General features: G+C 52.4%; 1 long non-coding RNA gene across 1 annotated transcript in view; it reads left to right on the forward strand.

The window, feature by feature from the left end:
- LOC307070142 overlaps window positions 1-8,589 on the forward strand; it is a 29,339-nt gene extending 20,750 nt beyond the window's left edge. Inside the window, exon 3 of the long non-coding RNA XR_013811532.1 lies at window positions 8,331-8,589. This is a non-coding gene — a long non-coding RNA (uncharacterized lncRNA). The remainder of the gene's footprint in view (window positions 1-8,330) is intronic.
- The last annotated feature ends 1,447 nt before the right edge of the window (window positions 8,590-10,036 follow it).

Raw genomic sequence — 10,036 nt, forward strand, 5'->3', positions numbered from 1 at the left:
TCGCGCGGACTTGGGCTCCGTCCGCGGGCCCCAGATGTTGGCCGTTTATCAATTCTACATTCTAAATTCTCGGCGTACTCGTGCCGGCTGAGGCCGCCCTGCCGTCGACCTTCCGTGCAATCGCAGGGACGTTGGGGAAAACTGCTTCCGGGTCCCCGGGTCCCCAGTGCCCCCGTCCGCGGCCGCCGCTGAGCGGAGAAATGCGCACCAACCAGGAGGATCGGGTTCCTCATCGTGTCCCCCTCGCCCCGCCGCACGGCCCCCCGGCCGCCCTGCTGCTCCCGATCCCGAGGCGAGGCGGTCCGCTCACTCGACTGCCGGTTGCCGGGCGCCACCTGCCGGTCGGTCGCTTTTTATACGGTCCAAAGAGGTCGACCAGATGGCTGGGCCGGCCTGGGTGGGCGGCGCCGGTTTCCGAACGGCGGAGGTAATTCATCAGAGTGGGAGGACGGCAGGGGATTTTACATCGTGGGCCAGAGGCCGGGGGTGGGGGGTGGGGGGTGGGGGGGGTGGGGGCGGGGAATGGTAGCCACTCTTTCTTCTTCTTTTTTTTTAAATGAACGCTTTAAAAATTATGGATGGATTCATTCCTTCCTTCCTTCCTTCCTTCATTCATTCATTCAATTCCGTGCAGTGGAAGGATGGAGAGTTAGCCACGCTAGCCCTACCTAGCCCTCATCCATGGTTTTTAGGATCATTGATCCATTGGAGGTTCCAGAACTTGGGTCTCTTGGCAAGGGCGTATCATTTTTAACATGGAAAGGACTATGCCGACGAGGGTCTCAGAATGAGTGGAGTGTGCAAAGAGGTAGAAAGAGAGGTTCCCGACTTGAGGGTGGGTGGGGGTGGGGAGAGGGGAAAGCCCCATCCACCCCAATCAGGGTCACGGGCAGAACACAAGGGACAGCTTCCCTCATTGGGGGGGGGGGGGGGGGGGGGGGGGCGGGGCCAACTTAGAAAACTCTCATCTCTGCCAAAGACAAGCAGTGCCGGGTGGGGCTGGCAGACAGACTCTCTTCTTCTCATGGGACTGATCCTGATCTCCATAGCTCAGAAAACACGTGCGGACACTCAGAAGATACCCAAGCGCAGTGTCCTTTACCCGGCTCCCTGTCGCTCACTCTCTGCCTCTGCCTCTGTCTCTGTCTCTGTCACTCGCTCTCCGTCTCTGTCTCTGTCTCTCTCTCTCCCGGTCGGTCTCTAGCGCTCTTTCTCTAGCTCTCCCTCCCCCACCCACCCCTGCTCTTCCTCCCCTTCTTTATCTCTTGCTTCCCCTCTCCTCTCTTTCTTTCTCTCTCTCTCTCCCCCCCCCCCGCCCCCCCTCCCTCCTCCCTCTTTCTCCTCTCTCTCCCTCGGAACATCGTTTGTCCTCTCCCACGACGGATGAATGCGGACACACAGACAGGAATCTCGCGCCCCCCCCCCCCCACACACACACACACACCACCCCACCCCACCCCACCCCCGAAGTGAGAAGGAGACGCCGGACATCCTTGGGGTCACACACAGCCTCCGTGGCTCTTCTGTGTTGCCAGGCTCCCTGGCCTTCACCGGCCCCGCCCGCCCGCCCGCCCCCCATGAAGTTGCAGCCTCTTTCATAGTGTAAATGCTGTGAGAAGATCAGCTTTTCAAAAAATAAAATTCTCCCTGCCTTGCCTTCTCTGGGACACCATGAAACACCTACTGTCATGTGCAGTGCTTATTTCCGAGTCATCGAGGAGAGGGTGTTTGGTTCTGTGTTTTAAACTGGTGGCCCGAGGGCACATCATCTCCTAGTCAGCCATCGGGTTCACCGGTTCGGGTTCGGTGGCGTGAAGTACACTGACCTCCTCCGTGAGTTTGACTTTGAACGTCTTGGGGCCCTGAGTAGGCCACCCCCAAATGTGCCTCCGTGGCCTAGGGATGTTTTGGAATTCATTAGAGTGACGTGACAGCACCACGAGAGGGACACTCTGACTCTCCTTTCCTTCTCCCCTCCTCTCTGAAATCAGGAAGAAACTCTCTCACGTGAAAGGGGAGGGGGGCGGGAGGTGTAGAGATCAGGACGGACTGACGGAGCCGCCTTCGTGTCTCATGAAGTGTGCACGCACCATCTGAGCAGGATGGCTCCTGACGCATAGAGGACGTAGATGTGGACGAGGGAAGAAGGTCGAAGGGGAACTTGCCCCCCGGTGACGGTTTTCCATAGGCCGACTTCAAGACTTTCTAACATCTCTGGTCATCTCAGGGCTTAGGGGTTGGCTAAGTGCCATGACAGGGTGACATCTCAGCGAGTGTCTACATCATGTCCACGTAACGTAAAATACTGAAATGTTCCCGGCTCCACAAGTCTAAGGGTCTCCCTGTTTTGGACCTTTTTACGGAGGAGAGAATGAGCAAAATGGAGGCTCACACGAAAGGGACTGAACCCAGTATCGGGGAGATGTTCTAACCGACTCTCACGCCAAGGCAGCAACGACAAACAGCCCTGTTGAAAGAAAGGTGGTGGGGGGCGGGGCACCGGGGCACACACTCTGTCCTTTCCACAGCCGGTCGGGGGGGCTCTGGCAGATGGGGGACGGCGGCCCAGCCGGTCACTCCCTGGCCAACCTCCCCACCCCCCACCCCCACCCCCACCCCCACCCCCACCTTGCCTTCCTTCACCCGCCCATGGTGCCTCGAAGACGACTCCAATTGTAATTAGACATTGGCGGGAAGATTTCTACAGTCTATCTAGCGGCAACGTCTGACCTGTCATGCTTGTGACCCTGGGGGTGGGGCGGGGGGTGGTGGGTGGGGGTGGTGGTGGTGGTGGTGGGGGGTGGTGGTGGTTATTTTTCTCTCCGGAAAGAAAACCTCCTCTCCTCTCTCCGGACCCTCTGAACCCCAGCCACTGGACTTCATTCCACGGCCACTTAGGAGGGGTCAGTCATCCAAACATTCTCGTGACCGTAGGTATGTTTTCCGTGTGGGCTGAGGTCTTTCTTCCCCCACTGCAAGCCTGATGTCCTCACCGTGGTACAGAGACTGTTAAAAAAACAGAATGTGTTTGCCACTTGGGGTCTACCTTCCACAGCCTCGCCTGTGATCAGATCGAGGCACCCGCTTCGCTGGGCAAATCCTACAATCCTTCACAGAAGCTCTGGCAAACTTTTTGGGACCGTCACTCGTCCAGTCACGCTCGATCATCAGGCAAGGTCGGCAGAACCGATGGAAAGACTGGACTCCAAGAACAACAAGAATGACTTACATGGGGTTGAATGAACTGACGAATAGGATGATACTGTGTAGGACTGACTGCTTGTGTAAAGTAGGACTGATTGGGGAAGCGGGGCATAACTTAGGGGGTTGGGATGAACATAGACACATGACCGTACATAAAATAGGTGGTCAGCAAGCACCTCCTACTGTAGAGCACAGGAAAGTCTACTCAGTACTTTGTAATAGCCTAGGAGAGAAAAGAATATGAAAAAAAAAATCTATATAAAATATCTTTAGATATGTAAAGAGAGAGGGGGGGAGAGAGGGAGGGAGGGAGGGAGGGAGGGAGAGAGAGAACTGAATCACCGTGCCGTACAGCTGAAACGAACACGACACTGTAAATCAACTATATTTCAATGATTAACGGCAACAACAAAACTCCAAAAAAGTATCCCCTAACCTAAGTGAAAGAGAGAGAGGGACGGAGACAGAGAGACAGAAAGGGACTAGGACTGATTCTTCAATCTTTTGTTTTCCAGATACAAGGAAAAACATAAACAAACAAACAAACAAACAAACAAAACCCGATTTTCTTTTTTTTTTTTTATTTTTTATTTTTAAAGATGGACATCCATTTGGTAACTTAGACCTCTGTCAGCAGGATGGATTCGGTGATCTTTTTCTCCCTACCTTCCTTAATTCAGGAACTCTCAGTGAGGCTTCTTATTTCCTTGGCCATAGTTATTTGCATAGGTTACTTGGAGACCAAAATTATGTTTCCACAAAACGGGGATACTCACTTGTGGATATGAAATTCTGGTGCTACTCGTTTCCCTTAGGGTGCTGTTCTTAACCTGAAAACTGGACTGCATCCCAAAGTTTCTTGAGTTCCCTCCGATATCTGGCTACGACTCTCTCCGTGAACCTTTGCCATTGTCTCCCACCCTTTTGACTGGGCATCACTGAGAACTAAAACGGCCCTTTGCCTGAAGCCCTGCCAAGGGAAGCTAGAGAACTTGATGAAAACCTTAGAGAAAGGGCCACAACGGCTCCTATGGAAACAATGCTCGTGCCTGTTTCTGTGAGAGCCACTCCGAAATTCGAACCAAACACCCGACGACATCATCAGAGGTATTTCAGACGTCTAAGGTTGCTTCGACCCTGACCTTTAGAAATCTCCTTGACTCACTCACTCTCTCTCACACACACACACACACACACACACACACACACACACACACACACACACACACACACACACACACGTGTCACCAGCTCAGCTTTACTATGTTCCAAGGAACTTTCAGAGGACGGAAATGTTGGGCTCCAGAGTAGGCCGCCCCAAAATGTGCCTCCACGCTCTATTGATTATTTTGAATTCAAGTCACTTAAGAACCGGCCAGCACAAGAGGGACACACTGGCCCTCCTTTCTGTCCTCCTGCGGAGGAAGATCGCAAGTGAAGACATCTGCTTCCACGCATGTCCATGATTCTCAAATGGTGTAGTGGGGTTTCCTGGGTTAGGAAAAGGAGGGGACACCTTTTGCCTGGAAAAAAACAACACAAAAAAGCAAAAACCTGTTTCTCACACATCCTCCTCTCATCCCTTCCTCTCTCCCTCCTTCCCTCCCTGCAGTTTGCAGGGGGCAGCCTAAGGGTGGGGAAATTGGGGAAAGAAAAAAGAAAAAGCCATTCATTAAAGAGAAGCTCGAGGCAAGGTCGGAGGCTCCAACTTGACCGGAGAGCTTTCTGCATTTGAATGGAGCGACTGAACGAGGCCCTGCCGAATGAATCGTCCGGGCCTCCCCTCCCCCGCCCCGCTCCTGGCAAAGGTCAGTCCAGAGGACTTAGGAAGGAAGGAAGCTCCGGAGAAGGAACGGGGGTGGGGGTGGGGGTGGGGGCGGGACCAACAGACAATAGCCGCTGCCTGCCTGCCTGCCTGCCTGCCTGCCTGCCTGCCTGCCTGCCTGCCTGCCGGGCTGAGGCCTGAGGCCTGAGGCCTGAGGCCTCAGGGCCACGCTGGCTCCTGCAACGCAATCCCTTCCAGGAAACTGCTGTGATGACTATTTGGCAGTGAATGATCCAATCTGAACTCTCTTGGCCTATTTCTGCAAAAGGCCCGAGTCTCAGCTACGACAGATTCTCTGCATTTCTTGGCACATGGACTGACTGACCGACCCGCACCCTCCCATCCTGTCAGATCCTCCTTTGGACACACACCTCCTCCACTGGAAGGCTTCTTTGGCCTCGTCCAGAAAACGAACAAGCAGAAACAAGCACACAAACAGACTGAAATGATGTGTTGGTATTTATTGGAAAGAAACATGGTCCTCTCACACACCTGAGGGCAGGAAGCGAAGGCAGGTTCTCGGCCGGAGGGGGACGGGGTGAACCGAGGTCGGTCAGCACACCCCTTCTCTCCCAGGTCACGTGGGCCTCCCTTCACCGCCTCTCTCTGCGGCCCCCCTGCCCTGGTTCTGAGAGTTCACTTGGGAAAGTTCTCTAGGCCGGCCGAGATGCCAGCTTGCTGTCCTGCTGCTTCATGTCCATCTCTATCAGCCGTGCCCAAAAGGCACGTGGAATCATGGACACCAAAGAGCGCACCCAGAGCGCGCGCTCTCTCTCTCTCTCTCTCTCTCTCTCTCTCTCTCTCTCTCTCTCTCTGTGTGTGTGTGTGTGTGTGTGTGTGTGTGTGTGTGTGTGTGTGTGTTTTGGTGGGATTTCTGTTTGTGTGTGTGTTTGCTTTTGGTTTTGCTTTGTTTTCTTTTTCTTCGATAAACTCGCCCCGTTTGGGAGTCGGGTGGAACACGGTGTCTCCTGGCCTGCCGTCCTAACAAACCCCAAAGAAACTCATTTTGGGGTCTCAGTCAGGTCCCCTTTCTTGGAATTCTGGTTTCACAAATCCGTCTCTGGTGTCCATGGAATTCTCAGGTCCAGCCATCGATCGACCCAAAGGACGGGGAGGGAAGGTTTTGTCCCGGGGACATCTTCCTTCCTTGCCCGCCTCCTCGGGTTCCGGACGCGCTTCGGTGTGCTGTGACGTGACGTGCCCTCAGCTCCACCCCGACCCCCACCCCAAACCCCCACCCCCACCCCCCACCCCCCCGTTTTTGGGAACTCAGTGAACAGGGGTGGTGTTTTTCACAGCCAAACACACTCTCACCGTAAGACCCGGCCCTCGGGGTGGGGTGGGGGTGGGGGCTCCTTGTTATGAATGGACCCGAGGCGGGGAGTCGAACGGCTGAGGTCCACGCAGAAACCTGCACGCGGACCTTGACGGTGGCGGCTTTATTCCTCACTGCCAAGAACTCTCTCGGAGGTGACCGAGACATGTCTTTCAGGAGGTGAATGGACGGACACGTAGCGTGGGGACGAGCCATAGGTAACGCTCTTTCTCGGAAAAGAAAAACCATGGACAGGGTGAACAGATCAGCAGCGGGCTGGTGGTGGATGGTGGATGATGAATAGGCGGAGCGCAGGGGACGTTTAAGGCAGGGAAACTCTCCGAAGGTAGGACCCTGATGGGATGAAAACCAACGTTTGGAATAGGGCACTACCTGAGATTGGGTGAATCGAAGGGACCTCTATGGGCCACCACCCCCTCCTCCCCACCGTGAAAGCGCCCCAAACAAGCCTGCTCTTTTTACCCCAGTTGAAAACCCTTTCTAAAGCCAGAGGACAAAAAAAATGACAAAAAAAAAAAAACGATGAGACCTCTGACCAGCTATCGCTCGGCACAACGGCGAGGCCGACGACTCCGGTGAACAGTTGACAACACACAGAGGGGCCTGGGTCCCCCGGCTCGACCCCTTCGCCGGGAAGCCGAAGCCTCTCACACAGGGATGATGAGCGGTTACACGCTGAGGTGTCTCCGGCCAGTGCAACGTTCATGAAACACGCTGAAGGAAAACGATCGCTCGACGTGTTTGTGGTTGCCTGTCTGAGCCCACGCGATACGAAATAGAAACCGGGGGAGGGTGTGTGTGCTGATGTGTGGGGTCTAATGGGAGAAATCTTGGAGGGTTTCCGCCCTTAGGGTGCCTCGGTCTGGGGTTGACTTGTGTGCACGCTGAGAAAGAGGGCCGTTATTGAAGGCCCTGTGCAGAAGTTGGACACCATGATCCATGGAACCCTGAAGTTTTGGAACCTAGAAATCTTTTGGTCTGCATCTGAGTTGGAAATCTTCTCCTTGACAGACAGAAAGAAGCACATAGAAGTTGGGGGCGGGGGGGGGGGGAGGAGGAGGAGGAGGAGGAGGAGGAGGAGGAGGAGGAGAAATGGAATTGCATGAGCAGATCAGCTTTTTGATGTCAGCAAGGCACCCGCCGCCCAGTTCTCTGGGTGAACTGTCTTGATCTTGCACATCTCTACAACATCCGAAATGTGAACGCAGCCTGCGATGGCCTGAGACTAAGGCTAGTGGACTGGATGAGGTAGAACCTGAAACCAAAGGGAAGGAAAAATAAAAAACAAATAAAATAAAACTAAAACTAACAACGGGGGAGGGGAGGGGAGGGGGAAGTGGTCTTTTTAAGAATACAAACTGCCGGAAGGGCTCCCTCACCCAAACACTAATTCGCAGTCTCCTTCAGGACACACAGAACTCTTAAAAGTCTTTCGTCACAAGTAATAAAAAGCCTTAGCCATCGGAGCAAATAAACTTCACCTATTCCAACGGTTCTTTATAAATAAGCAAGAGAGCGAGTTTTCGATCGTACTACCTGCTGCATGGCATGGCTGACTAAAAGTTTTTAAATGAAAGCTATGCAATCTCTGGTCGTGTCGATCTCTAGGTATGTCTGTCTGTCTGTACGCATGAGACAGACGTACAGATATTTTGGAAAACGACTGGGGAATGGCCTGGGGCAAAACAGGCCTTGCAAGCTAAAGAGCAGAGGCCCTGGGGGCCTGAGTCTCAGACACACACACCCGCAACCCCCCCCCCCCCACACACACACACACACACACACCCACACCCACCCACCCACCCACCCACCCACCCACCCCACACACACATACGAGAGGCTCCCGGGAGTAAAAGATTACCTTGACCTATGTTGACACCCACGACTATGACTATACCTAGGTGTCCCAAGACAAGAAGCTCAACTATACATTGAACCCTTATCTCTTCCTGTGCTTTCTTGCAGAAAATTCTCGTGCGCTTCTTTCCCCTCGTGGAAGCACTTGCTCTTCCTCATGGGTAGCCACCGTGCAAGCAGCTGCTGCTGATCCAAGGATGTGGAGGATTTCTGGAAATGATCAGTGACCCCGAGACAAACGCTCCCTTCCGTGATCGAAGCAACTCGGGGAGCTTGTCTCCTCCCCCTCGCCCCACACACCGCCTTCTCCCTTGTGTACAACCTTGTCTCTTTGAATAAAAAAGAAAGTTTCGCTTCGCCAGCCTTAGAGTCTTGTGGATGCGATCTTCATTTCTAGGGCACTGCTGTGCAAGAATCTGGAAAGGGCCTGGTAACAGGTATGTCTGTAGCTCCCTTCCAGAGCTGGCCTGTTTCTACGTACCTACGGATCCGAGTGCCACGGTGAACTTGTGGAAGAGCTCTCTTGAATGGCTTAGAAGGAAACACTCCCGAATTCAGTCTACTAGAAAGGGACCCAAAGGTGTTTGCAAGTTCACCTGATCTAGGATGAACCCTTCAGCAGAGAATAGCCAAGGTCAGGGTATGGGTTGTATGAAACTAGGCATGTCTTTAGCGTGATCAGCATTCGACGTCCTCCCTTTCTTCTATCTACGTCGACCCCAAGTCCAATACGTTCACGGGAGTGAACCAAATTCGTCAGCAAGAAAAAGAACTTGGGGATGATGGCTGACATCGTCTAAAGTCTCAGGAAATGTTCACAGGTCATCTCATCGTCACGGGATTTAGAACAAGTGATTGCGATAGCTCTAGGTGGAGGAACTCCTTAAGAAAGGTTATGTTATTTTTTTATTATTATTATTATTATTATTATTATTACTTTTTTGTTATGTCTACCTAAAAGCAGTTTCTCCCAGACCTTTTGGGTCACTTTAGAAACCTTAGAGTTGGCGTAAGTGGAATGATGGGGAATTCGTGGACCGTCTAGATCGTTTCCAAAGATAACCTATGGAGACGTTCACGGCTCAGCGAGTCTCGGTGGACCTACTTCTGTCTCCTTAGTACAGGGAGACTAAAGATGTTTCGATGTATGAGTCCACACCTCTAGCATCACTTTGGGGGGGCGGGGGGGGGAAAGAAAAACATTTTTAGAAAGTGACGCTGTGTGAAAATGTATGCTTCTAGACGGGATGAAATGGAATCATCCATTTGCCGGTCCAGAAACACTGGTGTCACAGACCCCGTTCACCATGGCTTCCCAGTTCCTGTTCATGACCGATTCAGGTTTCTAAGGGTTCCGAATTCTGATTTGTCTTTTTCTTGTTTTCTTCTCCATTCTTGTCTCAAAGAACTTTATGTTCCAAAAATATTTTTTTTTTACCTACCAAATCATAGATTGTCCGTTTGTTCCAAAAACTTTTAGGTTGAGAGATTTTCTTTCTTTCTCTCTCTCTCTCTCTCTCTCTCTCTCTCTCTCTCTCTCTCTCTCTCTCTCTCTCTCTTTCTTTCTTTTTTCCCCTCAATCTGTGCATTGTGTTTCTTTCACTTGGTTCTGTTCCTAGGTACAAGGGATTTCTTTTTCATTCCATTAGCTTAAATAAGGGGCTTTGCAGTTTTAGGCGAAAGTAGCAGAAATGTATTTTCTCATTAAGTGTCGGAATGTTGTTTGCCGGTGATGAGGCTCTCCTTCTGCCAGATGATTGACGATTGGATGGAGGAAAAAAGTACACATGAGTATGTTCACGAGCACTTACTGA

Source organism: Hyperoodon ampullatus, assembly GCF_949752795.1.
Source record: "Hyperoodon ampullatus genome assembly, contig: scaffold_231, whole genome shotgun sequence".
Lineage (NCBI taxonomy): Eukaryota > Metazoa > Chordata > Mammalia > Artiodactyla > Ziphiidae > Hyperoodon > Hyperoodon ampullatus.